Source organism: Ooceraea biroi, chromosome 1 (genome assembly GCF_003672135.1).
Source record: "Ooceraea biroi isolate clonal line C1 chromosome 1, Obir_v5.4, whole genome shotgun sequence".
Lineage (NCBI taxonomy): Eukaryota > Metazoa > Arthropoda > Insecta > Hymenoptera > Formicidae > Ooceraea > Ooceraea biroi.
Genome location: NC_039506.1, coordinates 662,020 through 687,559, shown reverse-complemented (window position 1 = coordinate 687,559; position 25,540 = coordinate 662,020). Strand labels below are relative to the sequence as shown.

General features: G+C 40.6%; 1 protein-coding gene across 1 annotated transcript in view; it reads left to right on the top strand.

Annotated features, from left to right (window-relative positions):
• The first annotated feature begins 6,067 nt into the window (after positions 1-6,067).
• The window catches only part of LOC105285455, a 43,479-nt gene continuing 24,006 nt past the window's right edge, over positions 6,068-25,540 (top strand). The window contains exon 1 of the mRNA XM_011349668.3: positions 6,068-6,668. The gene's annotated coding sequence lies outside the window, so the exon portion shown is untranslated. The remainder of the gene's footprint in view (positions 6,669-25,540) is intronic.

Below are 25,540 nucleotides of genomic sequence, written 5' to 3'. Positions count from 1 at the left end.
GCTTTTCGCGCTGTATGTCGAGCACGCTTGACGTTTCCAATGGGGTGATACGCCCCCGGGATAAATTACAAGTTTTATGGAAATAAACACCGCGCGTCTGGACTGGAGGTATTGAATTTCTCTATACGGCGCCCATGCGTCGTTTTATCGTCGACAGCAGACGTTAGTAACAGCTGAAATCACGCGATAATGACGTAAATCGACTGGCAACAAATATTTTCACGTTTCACTCGTGTTCTTTCCCCATCCGGAGAGTGGGCGTAATTAATAATGATGATACCTACGTACGAACATCACGTATATCATCCATTACCGCATATGCATCATCAAAGACATCGAGATATATAGATACGTACTTGTGTAAATGTTAAATAAATCAATTATAATAATGAAACACGAGCAAGCTTGGTGAACGCTCGTGATGGGAGCAGCAGTCGCTGAGTCTTTAAAGTGCTCTTAAAGGACGAGGGAGAGATGAGGTCGCATGGCGAGTTTTATGCAGTTTTTATCGAAGTTTCCGGAGTTATATCTCTCGGGCAGTAAAATAGATTTTCGCTGTCGTTACAAACTGTAACTCGATTAAAGCGCGGACCGGCCGTGCCAAGGAAATCGCTCGGCCGCCGCGTCCTCTATTAACCTTATTGACGACGGACTGGGCGACGACCTTGCCTTATAATTCCGTAACCCTGTATTGCAACTCGATTCGTGCCAGTTGCTCCTTCGACGCGGAATTAGCCGTGGCTTTGGCACGGTTTTCAGTGTCTATTCAAGCTTGCCAAAACCGGAAAGCAATCTCGCTGGTGTGACAAGCATCCTTGCAGAATGCAAGGATCGCCTACACATAAAAAGATGAGCCTCCTGAGATAGCGAGGTCAATATTCAAACTCGAATAATCCGTGTGCTTTGAATCTCCTGCAAATTACCGCGACCAGATCTTGAGGAGATTGCGGAAAGCAATGCGAAATAAATGACAACGATAACATATTAATAATTCACGTAAAATATATTTTGTATTATCGAAGATTGGATTTATAAAAACGATATTGATTTCATTTCTTGTCTTCAATCTTGTGATTAATCTTTGCGGATCAAAGTTGACTCGTGCGGATTATATAATGCAATAATTTTGCTACATCATGATCCATTATGGATGTGTCGCATTAATTGATTTGAATCGAAGTTCTGTCTCATTAGTTTAACGTCACTCCTCGTATTAATTGGAGCAGTTAATGCATATAAGGGGATCGCGGAATTAGCGCAGGCAATTCGAACAATGGCGGTCGGCACTGACGCCGTGTGTCAAGGAAATCCTCTCGGATTTTAACCTCCGCCTCTCTAATGTCAGAGCCGGCTCTAAGCCTCGCAACTTTCTGGGGAACCTTGTTCCCGTTCGTCGCCAGCGATTAAATGGAACGTGATTTTTGAGAGCGCGGAGCGACGCACGCGCACGATATAAGTCTAAAAACGCACAATGGACACACGTAAATCAGGTCGATTAACTCGAAAAGTTGAAACGCTTTTGATTTGGAGCTAGTCCAGTTTCGGAACAATTTGCGCTTATTTTCTGGTGTATAAATCCTGATAATAATTATATGACAGTTTAGTGAGAGGGCCAAATATAGCAAACAGCTTCGCAAATGTATTCCATACAAGTTTACACGAGCTTTTGTAAAAATTCTTACGAGTAGTAACAGTTGAACACGTTCATGAAAGGCATGTATCTGCTCTGAATTTCTTATTTTGTTTCTCGATTACGTCATGCATACATAAATTTTCCGCGCAGGTATTTCGTTACTACTTTGTATGTATGCCGATGCGTGAATCATGCGACATTGAACACGCATACGTTCTCAGCTGCGATATATCGGGGGAAGCTCCATCGCTCGTGTTACCGATAATTCGGTGAGGGGCGTGTGATCGATTTTATTTATAGCATACATCGTTCACATGCCATACTCTTACGAGTAACGTAATATGTTAATATGTTTATCGAAACCGAATTAAAAAAAATCCAAGAAAAATATCGTAATTACAATGCATTTCAAAATAATTACAAAAATCAGCACATTATCTGATTTACGAACAACAAATTCTTACTTGTGCCGTGTAATATTTTTTCTGTGCATATTTACGCGAGTGCTTTGTGCTGCGATCGCAGCGCACCGATAGTAATTAATTAATTAAGTTATATGGCGCCCGTTAGGTAGTTAATAATTCCATGTCGCCTGATATGCAGACCTGCATCGATGCACCACCTGTGGCCCCTCGCGTGCACGCGATATCCTGATATTAGCTTTAAAGATCCCCAGAGCATCGGACGAAATACGTTTCGTCTCTCTGAAACACGCCTCGTCGGAGTTAAATCGAACTCGACCAGTCCAGCCTTCCAGCAACGGGAATTCCTAACCCGAGTTGTAATCCGGAAAATTGGATTTGCAAGTTTCATGGCGAACGTTCGCATGAACGAAGATCCGAACTGCATTCGTGGAACGTTAGGCGTAGGTCCAGGTCAAATTGAAATATAGCGATCACTTTCATCTCATAGATTACCTTGAGAAGAGAGTCCTTTCTCGAATTAAAGTTAACTTGAAGTTTACATCCACGCGTTAAGAAATTTACGTTTATGTATACTTTAGCTCTGTTTATCTTGCAAGAAAAGACGAATTTCACGAATATTTTTGAGAACGTATTTCAGCTAAAGACTGCCCTGTTTTGTTATCCGATGTTTGTAGGAAGTAATTAAAGAAACGGCACACAAGATGAATTGTGCATTACGCAACGAGCAGACGTCGCCCATCATTATCCCGCCTCGTGATTGATTTGCGGAATTCCCTAAATGCGCACCTGCGGAGCGTTATGCCACTGACTCACTGTGAATTATCGATTTTACCTACATAAATCAAACGATGACATTGCGTAATGAACTGATAATTCACTCGTCAATACTCAAAATGTATTTGTCAAACCGCTCGCGATTCGAATTGCGCCATCCGTTCCTCGCAAGATTTATGAATCGAATTTGTGCGCGCAAGAACTCCAGCCGCACTCGCGCTTACTCGAGAGTTGTTGAACGCACGAACTATCCTTGAGCTAGCCGCCAATCTACGTGCAAATCTTTCTGCCTTTTTGCCGTATAAATCAGCGAGCACAAATCCGAATGTAAAACTTGTTTGTCGAGTCTGCGAGTTCGACAAAGAAACACCGGTGAAACCCTCGCTCTGTCATTATCTTACGACAACCGCGATTACGGTGAGCTCCATCATAAAAATCTGGCTAGCACATCGAGGTTGTAATCGGTCACGTTACATTTTTCATGCTCGCTGAGACCGTAGAAACCGCTTGCGTTGTGGCTGCTAATTTTGTTCATTGAAAGTTGGCGAACAAAGTCGCTGGCATTATATTTGCTGTCGGAAGACAAGAGTGAAAGAGTGAAAAATGAGCCAAAATGAGCTTACGCAGAACATATATTATAGCGACAATGTTCCCCGGAAGTAGAACTAATCGTTGCGCGTGGAGAAGTGCTATTAAAGTTTTCGACGGCGCGCAATAATCCTAAAAGGGAAGTTTTAATAGCATCATCATGATAATATCTGGAAGGCCAAGGTCGATCGTAAATTTTTACATTACATTATGTCCGCGCCATGCTCCTCGATCGCAACCCACGATCATAAAAATTTCGACAGATATGATAATACAATAAACATAATATTACTTATTATAAAATAAATATTAGTATTAAACAAAGCGGAATTAATTATCACAACTATAATAATGATTATCTTAACTTATCGTTATATTAATAAACATTATAACTATAACGTTATTCTATTAAGTAAATAAGAATGAATCGCATGAAAAATAATAGACAAATTTTTATATCAGTGCTTATTACAATCAAAGGATTTAAGCAGGCAAATGGAGTTTTTGTAACCAAGAAGCCATTTCTGCGCTATAATAAATGCACACGTCGGATTTTCGTTATTCTATCACAAAGACGTGTGATAAGGCATGTGTACAGAACAGCGCGAGGAAAAGTGCATTCCCTCGTGCCGTCACATGTAAATGTTGGCCGACGCGATTTACGCAAAAAATAAAATCATAATGGCCTTGCATATCGCCATCGCGTAGAACGCACTCGACGAGCGGAGTTCCGCGGGACCGAAAAATTCAAGAAAATCTCTCTTTCCATAAATCTATATGAGTTTCTGTTTTATAGGTAGCTGCTGAGTGCCTCGTAGAATAAAAATTTCGGTTGCGTTACTCATTATTAATAAGATTTATTAGTTTACGATATTATTCTTTTGCTCGCACTTGTCGACATTTAGAGCACGTTGTTTTTAAAGTTTATTCACGCGCAAAATGACGTATTTTCGATAACAAGCAATTTTTTCTTGAAGCTGTATTTAACGGTTAAGATTCATGTAATTATTCCTGCGCAAGTGATTTCGGACTCAAAAACAGCAATGAGAACGGTCATCGTCATCGCTCATGGTTTCCGGCGCTAAACGTGCCAATTTTCGAAGACGGAGCTTGTAATGAGGAGGCAAGCATAACGGTGTACGTCACGCCAACAACTTTTGTATTTTTTCTTCTGGGTATCCGCACATGTGTACGTGTCTACTCGTAGGTAATTATTGTTCGCAGAAAAATACCGTATAATATACGAGCCTGAATCTCTCTCTGTCTCTTTGACGAACAGTAAAATTATGTTCAGAGATAACAAATAACGACTCTCATCTCAGTTCATGTTTCCTTCATTTAAATAAGCAACATATGCTTCCTCCAAGACAAATGTTTGCAACATCGATCATATCCTGCGGCAATGTATTCTCATTAAAAAATGTTACATAGAGAAAGAGGGAGAGAAAAAAAGAAAGAAAGATATATAAGTACAAATATGAAGTGCTATTATTCTTCACATATACATTTGTGCTAACGAGAACAATCTGTTTTCTTATTTCTTTTAGTTAAATTTATGTCTGACTTTAATGAAATTTATGTCACGAATTAGATGTACATTTATGCAGTAATAAGATCGGTTATCGTATTAAATTTTAATAAGACTAAATTATTCAGATGCTCCACATCAGCGTAAGCATTTTTCGTTATGATTCCTGTAGTCGGACATAATCATTGTTGGGCACATTCAAAGGCAGCTGTTCCGGAAAATCCGATGAAGAACAATAGGTACTATGCTGTGCATTCATGACATTATCATCCTGCCTGTGGATTTCCGCCTTTTACTAGAGTCCCACTGTGCCTCGCGACAGATCGGTATGCGCGAATACGTAATCCATTGCAGCCAATGATGTCATCTTCTCGAATCACCTTCGGCAAGACACAGAAAAATCACGACTTCAATAGCTGCGACGTGCCGCTCCGTCACTTGCAATATCTCCTTTAATTAAAGATCAATCGCAAATTCGATAGAGAAAAGTTGTAAGAGTCAAATATTACAAAAGTTTAAAAAGAGCTATTTTTGAGACAATATTTCTCGAAAATATTACGAGGAATATTCCATTATGCATCACACGCATTATGCATCTTTTACATCAAAAGCGCCTCGAGGTAGCTCTGCGTCAATTAAAATAAATTAGGTAGCTCTTCCGCTCTCTGGCTAAACTCTGTACAAGCTTGCTTAAGAAAACCCTTGATACATATGCATTTATACATATGCATGTTAATTATATCGTTAATTCATTACCCTCACAAGTGTCGATAAACAAGAGGACGTGCCGTCAAGAGTAAGGCGCTTCGCAAACATCGCATTTCGCCAGATGTTTTCGGTCGTGCATCATTCGTGCGATCATCAGGTTTTTTACCTCAACGTTACTTTCCCCTTCCTCTCTTTCATCCTAGTGTGAAGTTCTCGCGCATTTCGCTTGATGAATGAAATAAATTCCACCTGTCGAGGAGAGACAAACGGCTCGGCAAACACGGAGCATTATTTCCCGGCCAAATCTTTCGTCGTTGGTCGCCGATCGCGAGAACCTGGGGTCGCCTTTTACCGCGGCTGTGCGCATGCGTGCGGCACTGGCCGCCTCAAAGGCATCAAAGAGCGTTCGCCGCTGCTACGCCTCAGCCGACGGTCAGTAGCGCGCCGTGCCTCGTCGTGGGAGGATCGTTTCGCCGTTCGCGTGTCACTTGGCGCCAAATCGGAGCAGAGTCAGCCCGCGTGGTTCCTCGCTCGTTCACTGAAGCTCGTGCACTTCCGTCCGTGCACGTTTCGATTCGCCGGCGAGACAAGAGTAACCCGGACCGAATCGGATGTTCGGATGAACAGAAACTCGGAGTCGCTGAGTCTTCCTGAGTGTCAAAGCAGATAGAGAAAGAGAGAAAGAGAGAGCGAACGCGTCGTCATGGGTACCGTGTGTTGTGCCCCGCGGGTGTAGTGCAGACAGCGCGCGATCGCGAACAAGGGGGGTGGAGAAAGGGGATAAAGGAAGGGGGATATAGAACGTGCGTGGGTCATCGCGAAATACCGCGGCCTGATACCTCGCGAGAGCGTCTCATTGTGGACTTACCAAAGAGAAACAGAGAAGGAAAGAGAGAGAGAGAGAGAGAGAAAGAGAGATTACCGGGAGAAGCGAGAGACAGAGGCACACGGAGACGATAATGCGGAGTTGTTGCCGTCTTCAACAACAGGACGACGTTCGGATCTGCTCGTAGTGAGTAATTAATTATACTTGGGGAGATACACAGGGAACAAAGGGTATGTCAAACATGTTGGAGTCACGAGGGTGTCTTTTAGAAATATAAAGTACGAATTGCGTTCGTCAATATGCGCGATGTGTGCGAATTCGTTCTCGTACATCGACGTTTTGCAATAATTGGACCCCTTCTCCTTCTCCACCTCGGAATTTATTCTCCACGGGGGAGGATTTAACGAGACTATGAACTGCGAGAGTATAATTTGACGATTGCGAATAATACCCCCGTGGTTTCCATCTGCTTCATCTGTGGTTTTCACAGCCGCAACGCGCACCAGATTCGGACGGGTAGATAGAGTCTTAGTTTAGCAATGGAATTCTCTTGAAAGCTTATAATCTTTTCTGTTAGTTGGCCTCTTTTTTATTTAACGGACGGTAACGAAAGCGGAGCAATGAATAAGAAAGCGTCGTTCGCGTTTGTCAAGGTTACAGCAGTGCAGAAAATAAAGAAAAATTTCAAGTAAGGAATAGACATATATAACTTGCAGAGCACAAGAATCGTGGATAGCAAAGATAAACGTTTCTTCTGTGTATATAAGTTGATATCGAAGAGACTCATCTTTTCAATAATAACAGTGATGAATAACAGTGGAAAGTACCTATATTATAACACAGCTTCGGTTATAATAATACAAACGATATTAATTTTTCACGAAGCAATAATTTTTCGTTTAAATCAGACGAAGAATAAGAAAAGAGAAAGAAATATCAAATAATTGACAAGATAATTAAATAAAATCATCGAAAAGTGTTACAGTATGATTGCAATTAATTAAATAATTTCACAATATATATTACACATACAGATTACTGAAAACGCAATGTCATAATATTATATCTTGGAATGTGCGAGGGTTACCCGAAAATAATCAATCACACAACCCTCGCAACCTCTCGCAACCCTCGATAATGCGTGGGGAAAAAGCTTTCAATCGTCAGAGGGAAGCAGCCAAATCTATTTCCCACTACTCTTAATAAACTTTTACGAAGAAAACACACAATAATGGAAGTGTAAGAGAAGAATGCTTAAACGAATGATTAAATGTATTGAATAAAGCAGCGTACACAATGTCATGGGCGTTGTTTGTTGTTTAATGAGACTTTCTCTACAGAAATTTCCGACTAAATGTAATTATTGTTCAAAGCTTGTTTAGCAGGACGTTTCTTAGCTGTGAACTACTTTGCACCTTGCACGTAAACACGCTCAGAAATAGATTACGTCTTCAAAATTATGCAGCTTAAGATAGTTAACTAACTCTTAATATTGGATGCGCGCAATTGACTTTGATAAGCATGGTCCACTTAATAACGCGATGTAATTCTCATTTTTTCATCGAGTATTATCTCATCTTAATATTAATTGAAAAGCGATTGTGTCGAGTGGCTTTGTAAGTTGCAGACCCGTTACTCCCGATTTTCACGTAAGAATGGACACGCGCCGGTTCCGCTGACGTTGCTTTAAAGCGTTAAAAATAAGGCGTAGTCGTTAGAGTCGATCGACCGTTAACTCTATGGCATATATATATATAATGTATACCATATATATATACATTCATGAAAGAGAGAGAAAGATTCTTGCGAAGTAGACAGGTGTGCCTTCTCAAATGTTGCTCCGCTAGCAACCACACGACTCATGTGATCGGTATTACATGAGAAGTATAATTCCTAACTTTTGTAACACTCGTGTGAAAGCACAAAATCGAGATTCGATATTAATTGAACAAAGACAATATCAGAATAAATAATTTTGTGTACACGAGTACTTATTAACGATAAATTGAAATGAGTCGTTGGGGAGGTAGAAAAAATATACAACGTCATTATATGTTAATTAACATCCTTGAATTGATTTTTCTGTCTACTATCTACCATAAAAATATCTATTATATTATATTTAAAGTATATTTTTATTATCGTAGGCAAGATAAAGGTTTCACGCGCTAATTAATAGCATTGTCATAAATATATAACATTCTTTTGTGAATCACAATGCAGAGGCAAATCATATTACAGATTAACCATTCATATATATTAACTATTAAAGTAATATCACGATAACATGAAAAAAGCTTCGGATAATTGAAAATTACGCTAATTACTATAATATCGGATCAGATTAATTTCATCATCTGATTATGACATCGTAACAATCTTTAATTATCCTCAAATATTCAGATGACACATTAAGAACTTGTTGTTGCACATGAAATATAGAAAAGTACATTACAGTACGAAGCGAAATCTCTATACAAACTTCATATACGCCCTCAGAATATTGATTTTTGCGACACACCCCTCGTTAATTGGCCAATTCCGAAATCCGCAACTGTAATTCGATGTATCTGTACGCCCATTAATTATTTACCTTGTTACGTATTAATTGAATCCACGGTTGCAGCTTATTCGTAGTCCTGCTCACTTCGAGAGTAAATTTATTCAGGAAATGTTACTTATTGGAATGTATGAGATATCGCGAGGGCGAATTCACGAACGTCAATTCCGCAAGACCTATAATGAGGGTTGTTGACTGGCCGGTCTTGAAGTGCCAAACGGAATTAATTAGATTTTCCTCCGTTCCTAGAGACTCGTCGATTTGTCGGAGGAGTTGATGAAGATTTGATGCAGTATTTCGCAGATAAGAATTTTCCATTGAAATAGCTTCAGCGCTTCAGCGAAAACGATTTTACCGGAGAGAACTGTTTTCACGTGAATGGAGATCATTTATTTCGGATCCTCCAATTTATCTCTGATTGGATAAACTCCCTTTTCTGTTCCGCAATTTTCCCGGCGAGATAATTAGCAAATTACATGGTACAAGGCAGATATAACACACAATAGCCAATATGCTGTATATGTAATTTGTGTGCGGAGCAAGTCTCCCCTATCGTATATTTTAATATTTTTTTAATACAACTTTACTAACCCGACTATCAAAACTCATCATCCACAGGAGGCCACACATCTTTCTTTCCAGAATCCTTAAAAGCTCGGACGAAAACTTAGAATCGCACGTTATTACGTAATGATCCTTGACCCGAGCGCGCAAATCAGCTAAAGAAATTTCCCTTCTCGCGCGCCACATTATGCATCAGCCATTTTTCTCACGGAACCACGTCGTTACGAAGATATTTTTTTTATGACTGACCCACATAAGAATATCATTTATCAAATCGCAACGTCCATTTCGATTGGAGAACACGAAATTCTGCAGAGATGAATTACCCCAGGTCTTATTTGAGTATCTGTACGTGTCGTAATATCGCGTTCAATGTTCGTTTTCGCTTTTAGTCAGGCCGCAATTATGCCGGAAATAGCACCTCACGGAGGAACGATACACGAGCGCATTCATCCTTTCGCATCTCATAAATAAAATGGCGCACGTGACCGCAGAGTTCCCATGCTATTACGCCCGTATAACTTTTCCTTCGCCGCGCTCATTTATCACCTACGCTTTTCACACAAGCTATTAAAACTGATGGGAAAGCGCTTAACACGCGATTAACCCGCCGGTCATCGATAAAGTGTAAAGTGGTATGCCGATTGCGTTATCCGCGCCTGTTGGATTATATAATAAAACGCGCGTCTTGTTAGGCCGCAATTACTCTCGCTCGAATTTGTATTATAAACGGATGAAGGCAGGAAAAGATCCTTACGGTGCTTAAGTGACATTAGAAAGTCAGGAAGAAATGTCCGTCTCGTGTCTGCCGTCGTCCGCGTGCTGCTCCTACTTTTTTACCCGGAACATCCGGAACGGAAACAGCGAAGACATTCTCGAAATCCGAGAACTTGTAGACGAATTATTTCTGCCACGGGCGTAGCGTTCCCGTTGCTCGAAATGGTCAAAGCTTTGTTTGTATTGTGGCGATTAATCAGATAATGGATTCCGACGATACGGAATTTACTCGTAATTTCTGTCTATTATTTAACGGTGAAGTACTGTTGAAATTACGATGATCTCGTACGCGATCTGTATCGCGTGAGGGATGCACAGACAACGGAATTATATCCGCTAAACATATTTTGCACACTTTGAGCGCAAAGCAATATTTATCAAAAATATATTTATCTTTATATATCAATTTACGTCAAAATGTATCTCCAAGTAAATTAGTTTCTTAACGAAAACGAATTTTCATGGCGCAAGAATTGCGACGTTTGAAATCGAAAGATTCAAAGTACAATTCAGTGTGCCAGGTTTGCCTGCCGGAATGGATGACTCGGACGATTTCAGAAAAAGGTTGAGTGATGATTCATGAGCGCGTATTCTGTTTGGAGATTGCACGATCGTGCCTTCTCTGATTTTTTTTCAAATGCCTCGCTCGCCTTCGTTGCTGCTGATTATCCGTTTTAAAGCTGCACCGCGCGGACGCCTAGGCCGCTAAACAAACAAAGCGCCAGATAACACTCACGATACGAGGCACCGGTCGATACGAACAAAAGGAGACACCTTGCAATCCAGTTGGCGTTGGAGCGATAACAATGAATCTACGAGGGAAAAAGAAAAAAAGAAGGAAAAATAACGTAACGATAACGTCGGCTTTCCATTCTGAGTCACGGCGGCAACGGTGCAACGTGCATCCGCGGTAACGCGAGCATGCGAAATTACGTTAACGGAGGAAATGCAGTACACGCTAAGCACATTTCCGGCGCGGCGGAGATTTTTATCTCTTTTTCTCGTTTCATCATCGAATTTATTTCTGCAAATAAACTGAAATTTCGGATTACGATAGGGCAACGGTGACGGGACGTCTCACACCTTTGGCATTTTCCCTTCTGGACGAATACCTGAATGGAGTGAATTTTATTTCTGAACAAACACCGAGATATGATTAACTTTTCAGTTAAATGAACGAAATTTCAGGAAATTCCTCTTCATTTTACTTCTATTTTAATTCAAGTGAACTCCATTTGCTTATTAATAATTGACAAAATCCTACATCTTGAATCAAATCGAGACGAACCACGCTTTAATATTCAATGCGATTTTAATATGAAGATTGAGTGCACACGCTTGGAGATATTTTTATCGGATAGAAGAATCCGCTTGAAATTGGTCAAAGAAATCGTGGATGAGAGAAATCTAGGACATCTTGTAAACTCAGCTTCGAAATGTTGCTTATTAGGTGATAATGACCGCTCTCGAGACGGTAATTTCGATGTGAAACGTCAATACAAAATTGTCGGATGCAATCACGATGATTATTCGCGACTTTTTGAGTGTCGTACATACATTAAAACTGCATCATGCGTTTCTACGATTTAAATTATTTATGAGCGTCGCAGCGAAACTTCAACAGTCATTCCAGGCTCTCAGCCGGATTGATTGTCGATCGATTTTGCATATTGCGTCGAAATGAAGAATGGTCCTTTTTTTGTGCGTGGTTTACTTTTTGTCTGCACGTCGAATGGCGTGGCACTCCGATCGGACGGCCGAAATCTTACGGTATCCGAATGTGCGTGCGTGTGCGCTTCGTGTGCGTGAGCACACGCGAGATGTCCCGTTTTAATCTCCGCTGATAAATATCTCTCCGAGTGTATCGGAGCATCCGTATACATTTTTAACGGCCGGCAAGGAATATTTCGGGACTGAATATTTTTTTGTCTGCCATTTTTATACAGATGTCGATTTTTGCAAAGCGATACGCTGTGTCGGTGGTTTTGTGATCCGTATTTATCGAAAATATTCGATATTGGGATTCGAAATTTAGAATCTATCATTCGAGACGAATGATGAAACACGATGTCTTGTAAAGTTAACTTTCTCTCTCTGTTTCTTTTTCTTTCTTCGACAAAGGAAAGAATATATTTAATTAAAATTATAAAAACTGATATTTTTCCTTGAAATTTATTTTATAAAACTATCTTACAATAGTCCATCTTGCTAATTAAGGCTCGATTTAAATTCCGTTACGAATAGGTAATAATCCAAAGACTTCAAAGAATATTTTTCTGAAATTTAATACGCGCGCGCACAACCCGTAACATTCTCTATATTTCTCTCTAAAGAACAAGCACGTAGTTATTCTACGGAAATTAATTAAAACTCAACTGCATTCGTTTGCTATCACAAGTATTTCATAACGACGGCCGTTCTCGAAGCAGCTCAACAATCGGAAGAATGAAGCACTTTGTGGCCGACGATTCGTCAGTGCAATGTAATGTGAAGAATGTATGCCGCGGTCTTTCACGAGACCTTTTCTTCTCCCTTTTTCTTCCCTTTCTCTCGTCGAGAAACGAAGCGCGAGCACGCGATGATAATCTCTTGGCGCAAAACGCGTTTGCCGTGATCTCTTTTCTCAGAGAGAGGGAGATACACGTACAAAGGGATGAAACGAGAAAGAAAAAGAAAAAGAGAAATAATTGCCATTACGTACATACCACGGATTTATTCATAAACATATGGTGCACCGGCTGCACAAGTGCGACGTCATTCCCATCATGCAGAATTTCATCCTAATTTGCTGGTTTTGCTATTTTATTTTGCCTTCCATTAAGCTGCATTTAGGCCGACGGCGTTTTATGTTAATCATTAGCAAAAAAATTATTACATCGATCATCCGGACGATAATTACAGAATGCTAAAAATGCGAGACCGAAGCTCGTTGCAGAGAACATCTTTGCACTTATGTACTTTTACATCTTTCTACCTTCTTTTTTGTCCTCTCTCCACGTTGATGTGCACATAACTCGATAATAACTATTATTAATACAATTTTTCTTAAATTTACTCGATTTATAGTTCTGTTTGAGACGAAGTCCGCTTCGAAATCGGTTCACGTTCGAGTCTCCAAGAGCTTTAATCGTCCGAGCGAGAAAATTGATCACCGATATTAGATCAAATTCCCGCAAGATTATCGTGCTTAGCAACACTCTTTTCGTGAAATAAGAGAATTCATTCCTTGCTATCCTCTTCCTCTCTCACGCCTCCTTCCCGCGATCTTGTCATCCCATTTTCCCTCGCGTGCCTCCGCGTACGCACGCTTCCTTCACGTCACGCGTGACACTCTTCGCGGGCACACGCAACGCAACACGCATAACGTGCGAGCACCATTACGACTTTTAATTCGTGCCCCTCCCTCTTCCTCCCCGTTAATTTCATAGGCTTGGGGCCCGTCGGGCTCCCGACAACGTGTCTCGTGAAACGAAAACGTAGTAATCTCGCACGGGGACCGCGGGAGTCTGCTTGTAATTTATGCAAACGAGATTACGAGGAAGACGTCGTTCGTGGAAGACAATAATGAGATGGTTGATAGTAATGATTAATGCATGAATCCCCAGCTTATGCGAATATTCCGCCGCAGTTAGTACATTATACAGAGCTATTACAAAGTGTATTTAATATTCAACCTTCCTGCGTCGCTTATTGAAACGCTAATCATCAAAATGTCTCGACATACTTCGTATTGTCATTCGGACTCGCGCAGCTTGCGTCACGTTATTAATGCAAAACTCCCAGCGTTTTTTTTATTGTTATTGGAGGCTACTTGAATCTTGACTAGACAGTTGATGATCATCTATTGATATCTGTCGGTATAATATAAATAGAAATATAAATTTCTATAATAATATAAAGCACATAAAATGCGCGCGACGAGTTGGTACTCGAGACGCTTGCGAGAACTGGCTTGGTCAAGTGTTTCTCCAGTCTTGATTCGTCTTGCAAAATGGTATAATTTTTTATACACGCGACTAACGCGCACTTTTTCGATATACCGTGTACATGTTACCGGGCACGATGAGTCATTTAATTTTACAATCAAGCGGCCGGACTGTCGTTGCACCGTCGGCGGGAGGCTGGAATTAATACTTATTGCGACGGCACGTATATATGCGCGCACACACACCATGTGCACCGTGCAGTCTGATCGAGCTCGGAACCAATTTCGAAGCAATCAAAGTCGGTGCGGTCGTACATACATGGTATCTGCGCCGCGTAAGGCACATGGAAATACAGACCATTGTGGCGCGCGCCGACTTGATCGCATTCGGGAATGGAAATCTCGCAAATTAAAGCAACTCCCGCTATTACGTGCGGTAGGTACGTCTTCGAATTGCGGCACGTCGCACGTTATATGTTTCACGTATAACAGATACTCGGAGCGAGATTTAACAACAACGAACATTTACTCAAACACATATATATTTCCGGGTAGATTAGTAACGATGTTGGCCGATATCTTATCGAGCTAACTTGTTAAAACAGCTCAGTCATTGTACAACTTTTGCTTTAATAATGCTTATTATTTGAATTTTATAGTTTGAATCTCTGAGTTACGCTTTTACGTAATGAGGTAAAGTCTGAATAATTATTTGAGAGGATTAGCATTTGGAATCACATACATATGAGGCGCAAGTTCCATCGATCTAGAGTTTCATGTGCACATATTGTAGCACATATGCGAATGTTATACATAGCACTGCAGAGTATGGGTGTCACATGCAATTTCGTGCTCGAAATGTTCAGAAAAAAAATTCTGGCTGTGATTCAAGAGCAGGGTATGAATTATTAACCGGTAGAAGACAGCGATCGAAGGAGTGTAGCTCAATAAATAATTTCGCGGTTGCTCTCTTCTGGGTATCTAAAACTTTCGAAACTGGAACGTACGGCAATCTTCTTGGACAGCAATGAGTCTAGCTTTAGCGCTATCTCTCGGTCACATCGACGTCAATAATATAATAATTTCAAGAGCCGTCCGAGACAATCAATGAAGAATGTTCGAGTTAGTTAATACGTCGTCAGACACTATGAGTCTCCTGGTGAACACGCAACGCGACAATCGATTCTCGCGATATAACGCAGCGATGTCGAAGCGTATTAACGTTCAAACACACGTGAACGTTTTGTTAGCTTTCGTACGATATCAATTACCGTAAGTAAGAGATACGCGACTGTCCCGTGAGGCGCATCGATCAGAAAACTCGGGCTAATGTATGATGCATCGAACGTTTTTCGTGGGCGACTAAGTTCATAAATAATTTCATCGAAACTGCGAAGGAGACGGCAGGAATTCTGCCTGTTGAACCGCAAGCAAGACGTTATAGACCTCGAGCGTGGCACCGCTTCGGCTCAGCGCTAATTCTGGTTAACTCAACCTTCCCGTTGCCCATCTATAACGTAGATTGAACTTTAACGTCGAGGGTATGGAGGAGAAAGAGCGCGAAGGATCTCGTTCTTCGCCTTTCTCTCGTTCTTTTCCTCGCACGATAGACTCGGACTCTCTTCTGTGCGCCTGAAACCTTTAGAACTGAAACGTACGACAGACAGTTAGACACCAATGTATCCAGTCTTATCGCGCTATCTCAATCACACGTCAATAATCATTTCGAGCACTATCCGAGACAATCAATGAGAAACGATTCGAGGGTTCACAGGATTGAGGCTTTCGCCAACTGAGGAGTGAACATGAATGATGCAGCAGGAAAAGGAGAGTGTGCGACCGTTCAATGTACTTGAACGGTGAGTTGCATAATGAATCCGGATAGAACTCTCGCGGGTTCCAAGATCGTGCCAATTTCCAGTACGTAAATATTCAGGCATTCGTTAATGGATAACCGTGGTTACGCGTCACCTGACGCGCATAACGAGCGTCTACTTTCGTAATAAAATGATAACGTCGCGCTGATCGGAATTTGCATTTATAATAGACTGCAAAGAGCGAACAGTTATACTGTGATATTAACATAAACGTTATTTATCGTGGCACGCGAGAACGATATATCGAACGTTGATCCTTCACTGTAATGCCACGGATGGGCGTGGGATCCTATCATTAGGATCCGTGGAGGATCCCACGGGCTGCAATCAGGCGAGGTAAGAGAGGACGATGTATTACACTCCGTCTCTGTCTCACTGTGTAAATATCTGCACATTGATTCATGCACAGGAGTTTATTTGACATCAAATATGCCACTCGTTTGCTAACATGCGCGTGCTTTTTAACGAACATTTTTCATGAATAATTCTATAATTACAACCTGCTTGTTGCTTCCACGTTCTTCGATAAAGTTTGTTTCATTTGTAATTCATTTGTTTCATGTAATTCATTTAAGAGTTTTTTAGACCACTGAAATAATCCGAAAGACTTCATCATTTTATGAGATTTCTGCGATGCATCTTTTCGTCACCTTGGCACCGAGTTTGGATCGCAGAATACAAATATTTCCGCTCCACGGCGGGTAACGCGTAGGCTTGCGAAACTTCTATCTATCGCAAACGCACTCGTTATCGATATGGATATTCTGTTTGCGTAATGTACCGGCCGTCTTTACTATTCATGAGCGCGATGTTGATCGTGGCGACGAATCAACACGTACGTCTATCTGCGCGATCAAATAAATCGGCAGCTATATATTATACATCGAGAACTGCGAGAGGGAGTCGGAACCTTTCACGTTCGAGCGAGTTGGGGCATCGCTGGTGCAACCCCCGGTGCAACGATATATATCGCAGCTTGCCTCCTCCCGTTTAAGCCATCATCTCGGCAAATAGCATCCGCGCCGCGCGCACAAAGAATATACGAGTGCCCGTGACTTGTGTAATGGAATTAAATGTCAGGTCACGAGAGACTGGCGGAGCCGGTTGAGCCTATGCAGCCTCCCCGCGCTTTATTTCACCGCGAATATACACGCGTACGCCCGCGAACGGCGCACCTATTCGCCGTTCTCCATGGGAGCACCCGAGACCGGTATGTCCGAATTGTTCATCTGGCGCTTTTTACTGCCTGTCACGCGCGATCAAAGGGAATTTTGCATAGTGTGTTCGCGTTGCGGAATATCCCGTGGGAGAGAGACGACACGCTGTTACGCCGTTCCTTGTTTATCCGCGCCACCATGTAAGGAATATTACGAGACGCGCAGAAATTCAGATGTACGTTGAATCGAGATGCTTTTGGAAAGGACATGAGTCTTCGTGAGCTTAAAAACGGAGAGATGGAAAGGACGCAGATGTTGGGCTTCATGGGCTTGAAAATATAAAAATAGAGAGAACACAGATGTAAGGTCTTTATGGGCTTAAAAATGAAAGAAATATTGGAGAATCAGTAAAGATTTTATTTAGAGTCTTTGTTTATTATATTATTTGTTGCATAATGAAATAAGACCATTTTCACGAAATAATTCAAATTTTGCCCAAGAATGTTTTTTTGTAGAATTACTAATTCAATTTCTGAGAGCGAATAGTTTTATTATTCTTACAAAATGAGAAACACGAAAGATATTTGTGTGATAAATTCGCCGAGACATATTTGATTGTTTTCAGCTTCGTTTATAATCTGCATGTAGTTTTACATTTACATTTACAGAGAGTATTGTAATTGATTTTTCCCTTGAAAAAAAGGGACCGTGTACGCCTAGTGCTTTTTTAATGTGCACGAGGTAAATGACACTCGACGGAACGCTAATTGGAACATCGGGAAAAAAACGTGGAAGGCAAAATGCGTTTTAACAATGGTTGCATATCGCAACGAGCTCTCCATCGCGCTCGCAGTATATTACACATTCAACCTTTAACTTTTATGCCCGATCGCTTATCGAAGAGCAAGATATTTCTGTCGTGTATAAAAATATAATGCTAAGGATTATAAGGACAAAGAACCAACATGCGTGCTTTCGACACGTGATTCACAGGAAATGCCGCATTCACGTATAAATGCATAAATATTACTGAAAAGATTTTCAAATTCGCGAAACGTCGTCCGCAATGTTAGATTATTAAATGAGAACTGCCTTTGAATTTTTCTATCGAAACTCTATTTTTTTTTAAACCCAAGGGATCGAAGGGTTAAAAGGGCTGCGTTTGAGGATCTTTTGTGCGACGTAACGTGCATACAGAAAAGGCAACTTCTTTATATTTCACATCGCTGTGAGCAACCCTGTATTTTCGTAATATTTTTACTTGATACATGTTCAGAAGAAGAATTTTCTATAGTGCAGTTTCCGCGGTAGATTGCATGAGAAACGATTGCACATCTTGTTCCTGGTATGAAATTCCTTTCTCCCTTTCTCACGTCATGCAAATTTTTCCATCGTGCAAATGGTTTATCTCGTTACCGTTTGTTAACTTAGATTGCGCACAAGATATCGGAAATCTTATCATAAATCTTATAAGTACATCAATATTTCCAGTGCATTTTGTTCAACATTAATATTGTCAATTTTACTTGAAATGGTAAATTTGTTGGTAACGAAAAAGAGAGTGATGTAAAACGAGCTCTCTCCTATGACGTTTACCTCAGCAGTTACAGCATTTTGCCTTTGTCGGTGCCTTTGTAACATGACTTGTGTTAATTAAATTTTCTCGTGTGCATAATTATATTCGCAAAGTAATTCGAAACGAAGTTACGCGAGTTGTTTCTCGGATTTCTGCGTTTGCGAGTATGTCTTTTAACTTAATTAAAAATTCCTCCTATATAATTGTAGTAGATGGAGGGGATCGGTCAGACATCTCTAGAATTGTTTCTTTATTGCAGCATCTTGCGTTTGACGCGTCTTTCCTTATCGGTTAATTAAAAATGTACATAATTACTGTTGCGCAACTGACTGAAAGTTTTCCCTCAATTTTCTTAAATGAAATTTTCCTTCCCCTCATCTGCGATATCGATGCATCTCGATAGGAATTATAGTACTCTTGGGAAGTATAGACGAATAAAAATGTCCAATCTTTCTCGATAGAATTGTGAAATACGTATATTTATCTGAAGTTGACGTGCATTCCTCTTCCTTGACAAGAAAAGGTGAGATGGAGACAAATGTTCTCACTCCGAAATTTCAAAGCTACAATAATTTCTGACTAATTTCCAGCGTTTCTGCTTGACATCGCTGATTGTATTATTTTGTGATACAATTATTGCTAACGTCTACTTAATAATATTATGTTTCGAATGAAATAAGCGCATATTGGATATGTTTATTAAAATTTATTTTGCGTTACTGCTTTAATACCATTTTAAAGAACGAACAAGATTTATTTATAAGGCAAAGGAAATTGTTACTGATAAAGTTATTTTAGCATTACTAATTTACGGGAGATTTGTTATTTCAAAGGTCGTCGCACCTTCTTCGGACCTTCCTGGCCGCTGTATTGTACTTTACGAGATTTCGCTACATGGTACGTCAGGACTGCTATGATAAGATAAGACGAACATCGTAAACCGCTTTAAGCCACACGTTGCTGACGATTGAATTGCTTGGCGAACTGCAACGGTCTCATATCTGATAACACTATTGCAACCGATATTATACGCGATAACAATCAGCTTCAGTAAGTTTCAATCTTGGAGATAGGAACAAGATCCCAGATTTATCAGAATGACATGTCACTCGTGCGTTATGCCTGCCAATAAATGTAGAAGATGAAGTGACATTTTCTTTTTAAGAGAGAGAGAGAGAGAGAGAAAAAAAAAAGAGAAAAAAAGAGAGAGAAAGAGGAAATCAGATGATATTTTATTTCAGCTTAGAAATCTCATTCAAGTCGCACGCAGACGCGTGTCGAAGTGGAACACGCCGGAGATGAACAACCAGGCATTATTCACGCGCTTGTTCATCCGCGTGTTCGATTTCCGTGACGCGGATCGGCTTGAAAGCGACTGACAAGTCGCCGCGTGGCACACATTACGTGTTATGGCCCGTACGTGTTAAGGAGAAGCCGGAAGCGTCTATTTTCAATCGCACGTCAAGCACATCCGGCAATTCTCTATATTAGTACCGTACGTTATTCGAAAGATTCTATCGTGATTTGTCGCGTGAATACAATGCGTGTGCGCCCGCGCGCGTAGCTACGTATCAAATCAAACACATTGAAGTGGACGGCTATCTCGGCCGCGGATTAACACAATAACGTCGCCAGATAATCCTCTTATTAGACCGCCAATTTGCTTCTCACCGCCGCAAGATGCTCGCTGTCACTGGATCAAAAATACTTGAGTACAGTGCAAATACAAAATATGTCGTACAATACAATCACATATTGCACAAAATTAACGTAACATTGCTGGTAATAAGAGAGATTTAAATTAGATATTTTTATTTAGATTAGATTAGATATTTTCAAATATAAGTATTCTTTTTTTAACACGAAATGTATTATCCGTCGAAAATGCATAACTGTAATTACGTAGCTACACGATGCAGCGCTAAATGATAGATAATACAAAGTTAAAATACATAAAATTAAAATACAAAAAATACCGCAGGTGTTTCAAATGACTTGTAGGTCAGAGACAATTTCCATCGAAGCCGACGTGCTTCTGGCGTAAATTCTCACATTTCTCTCGCGTAAGAAATCGCGACTGACAGCGACGGAGATCCCGTTACTAGTTGCGTCATCAATATCGCCGCCGTTACCGCCTTTGTCATTACGATTGTCCGGCTTAATTGCCAGCGAGAGAAATGAAATCTCGCCGAGAAATCGATTCGGTCGAGCAATTGCACGGCCGAGCAATTCGATGCAATCCGATACCGCGGTGCCGAGATTGTTCCGCAATGTCTCGCGAGTACGTCGAAGTGTTCGGAGAACTGCGCCATTGTCGTTGCCTCCATTAATGCAATTATATGAATTGGAATCATTCTCTGTTGCACCGTTGTTCCTTCTCGACTCGGCCTCCTCGACGCGAAGGAGTTCTCAAATTTACGAGGCAAGAAAACGCACTACGCCTTCCTCGCGAGTTCTTTGTGTTTTCTGATGCCGCTCGAGCGATCGTGCCGATTTCCGGCTAATGGGTAGTATATTCATTGTGTAATTCTATCGTACAGTAGCACTGTCACGAGAATAAGCACGGCGAAACGACTATCGTGCGATGGAAAACAGGGTGCTTAAATTTTCATTGAGGAATAACGTCACAATTGTGCGCTTATGTATTCCTCTTGTTCCGTCATCGCACGCTGGGAAAATCGACGTTCAATCTTCTGAAAGCCCTCGTTCTGGCCATTGCGGCTGTACTCGGCTAAATAATGAAAGCACCGTTACCATAAAGCTAATATTTGACATTCCGTGGAGGGAAAAACGCGCGCGCTGATACGAACGGAATATCCGCCGCGGGCGCAATTACTGCGACTGCTGCTCGCGTAATTGTTTTTAAAATAATCGCTCAACGCACTCACCGGACCCTTTTATTTTATAATTAGAATAAAGCCTCCCGGCTTCATTTTCATCTACTTGCCAGAACAATTCAGTCCGCTTCGAATGTGTTTCCGTCAGAAGTGAAGGACTGGCGGTAAAAGTAAGCATCGTGCGTGCATCAAAACGAAAGCAATTACGACGGCGGATTCCACAACAGAGAAACGGATTTCCGTACTATTTTACATTAATAGCGGCGCGCTAATGTTATATGTAAGTTGCAACGAAGAGCCGTACTGCAAAAGGGGTAAAGAAAATCGAGTTTAACCTTTCAGTGGATCTCGAAGTTGCTATCAACTTCATCTCGCCACACACACACACACACACACACACACACACACACACACTCTCTCTCTCTCTCTCTCTCTCTCTCTCTCTCTCTCTTCATGTTATCTTAACCCAGAGTATAATATTATTTCAGTGTCCAAGTATTTCATTAATGTGTGATGATATCGCGTCGTATAATATTTACCTACGCGATAAATATACTCATGGAAAGTAGTTCAGGATGCAATCGTCAAATAGACACGTCGCTATCGCAAAACTTCATTAAATGATGCTACTATGTCACGTGAATTAATATTTAATGTAGAGAAATGCTTTACATTAAGCATGGTAATTTATTTTTTTGTTACATAAAAGCAAGCAGATATTCGTATAAGATAAAACTGAATAAAAAGTAGAGTATAAAATATATATTGATATGTTATCCGGACATTAAAATAACATAATATATTCGCTTTTATGCTATTTTGCATGCAGTTATGAATCCCAGTAATTAAATTTACGTGTATGCAGCGTTTAAAATGAACGTACAGCAAATAATTTAATTTAATTTGAATAAATTCTTATTGATATCACGGAAAAAATAAATTATTATTACAGATGGATGGACGCTTGTTAATTGATCAATCAAGCAAACATTAGTACTGCGATTGATAAACTTTTTATTAAATTTTAATGAAACTATGTAGCAGAGATTCTTGATTGTGCCGTAGCAACAGTGTGTTGCGATTAATGCGACTTTCACTGGTTCGTAAAAATGAAACCACGCTTCCGGACGGACATTGCATGCGCGTTGCCTCGCTTTCCTTTTGCTAGCAATATCGTACACATTCACACAAACGAATTAGAGTGTGTATTTATATTATTAACTATTTTAAATTAACTAAAAGAGATGGACACCCTCTTGGCCTGTATTTTATTTAAAAAGCGACACAATTTCGAAAACTGTGTTAGAAATTTACATAAATCAGATAAATTAAATTAAATTAAATTAAATTAAATTATACATCAACAATAATTTCTAATAAATTTTTCACACTTTAACAAATTATGTCTTTTGTGTTCGTTATAAAGAAATTATAGCAATTACAAAGAAGACCATTATTGCCTTAATTAAGATAGATTGATCAACTTACTTTTAACTTATTTTTCAGAAAGAGTAGTATTTCATAATACATGCAGCAGCAACATGATCTAACAATAATTACATTAATTTTATGTTACAAGATATAACTTGCCATAGTGTCCCGTGCCGACACCAAGGTAATTTCGCCTAGATAAAGACAAATACCATTCTAATGAGCAGTTGTCCTTTAAATACCTACTGCGAGTGGGCGGAGGCTGCCAATGTGGCAATGAACGTCATTGTCAGGTATTATCAGACAAAGGGTCTCTCCGGTGACAACGACGGGACACATCGCAATTAATCGGCTAAATCGCGCCGGCGGGAACAAACCTGGGAACGTTTTCCATGGGACGACGTGGTCGTCGCCTCCGCGGGAACAATGCCCTCCCCGTAGTCAGTAATTCGCGATGCCCGTTTGCCGTTTTGCAATTGCTTTCGCGTGCGCGGCTGACGTTATTCGTCTGTGACACAATGAACGCGCCAGCCTTATGAGAGATCGCATTACGACGCCGTTGCGCCTCTAATTAGCAACGACGCAAGAAACGAAAGGAATGACAGTAAAAAAAGACGCACAATAGAGCCGGTAATGCTAATAGCTCGGTGAATTTCTGCGTTTTGCGAATTAATGCGCTTGGACGTGCGTGATGTGGATATTTCATTCTTTCCTGCAATTTTCATTATGCCTCGCAAGCTTTTTTATATCAATCGCATATTAATTCATATCGCTATTAAAAAAGATTATTTTCGCTACATATGTTGATTACATATTGTACAAGTATTAAACGTATTAAAATCGCAGAGATATTGCACGCTTTATTGCTTACACGCTGGGATACTATTCTCGCAGAATCGAGATCTCGTTTCTCGCTGAAGGAGAAGGAGAGAAAGAAAAGAGAGAGATATCTTCATCGATTTCAATTGCTGCCGCATAAAGCGGAAATTTCGCAAAATAACACACGGATTTTACAATGTTTTATATAATCTATCCGCGTAGGGAATCCGGGACTAGCAGATTTTCCCAGCACATGCGAAGCAAACATTTCGGGCACGACACAGTGCCCGGCGCAAGCAGGCAAATAAACTAAAAGAGCATAATGGGACGTCATTGTTCGGCAACGCAAGACAAGGCCGTGACTCGTCATTGAATAATTGGACACTCGTATATTCGCAATGTTACCCGTAGCCTCGCCTCGCGCGTGATGCTGCTTGATGCGAGGCTCATCACGACATGATGGCTTGACGGAATAATCCAATCCGCATGGAGCATTTGAGAATGCAAACACCGGACAAACAGGGCAGTGATTTAAAAGAGAAAAATAAAAAAGGATATGGGCCAGCCACACAAGAGCGAAATGATATCGCGTGATATCACGTTTCGGCGATATCAGTAATTATCTGATAACGCGGCAGCATTCATTGTGACGATCGTAGAAATGTCTTTCCGATTATGATTTATCAGGGGACATTTTTCTTGTGAGTACTTCAAGTCAAAGTCTGAAACGACTGTTTGCAGTTGACCATGAACGCCACGAAACTGCTGTTCCGAAGAACTAATTACCGTAGGGTAATTAATTGCTTATTAATACTAAGTTTAATTGTGATGCACGGATGATGTTAAGTTTGATAGCATCTATCTTAAATAAATGCGATTCTTAAAAGTGGTATTGCAAAATATCAATATCTCGCTCTTCGAATATTTTCGAGTCTAAATTAATAAGATTAATTTAAATGAAATCTGTACTGTGTTATTTCCATTATTGTTTCCATTATTGAACTATTATTGTTAGTATCGTTTCTTCATTGTTATAAACAATGTGTGATACATTGATACGACTAATGGATGCACGAATTATATATTTTCTTACGTAAATTACGCATTTGAAAAAAATGTCACTGGAACTGCACCTTGAACTACATGCAAGTGGTTCCGTTTGATGAAAGGAAAAAAAGCAGCGCGACAGGCTTTCATAAATTTGGGCCACCTGTTTAAGCACGATACCGGAAAGTTTCGGGACAGTTAGTCGACCGCTCATATTTACAATCGGGCGTTGTGCGGCTCGGCTAACAATAAGTTTAACGTGGATCCAACAGTCGAACGGAAACTGCGCGTCGCGGCAACTGAGCAAGCACACGAAGGTGGTGGGCGCGCGTCTTTCAGCCAATAAAGAGGATAATCATTGCAACGTTTCAGGAGTGACGTAACGTATTTCCCGACTGGCGTCAGCAAACGAACCAGAAAATAGCGCGATTGTCGTTTCCTCGCCTGGAGCGCGATAGAAAACGGCACGGTATTGCTTCCAATCGGAG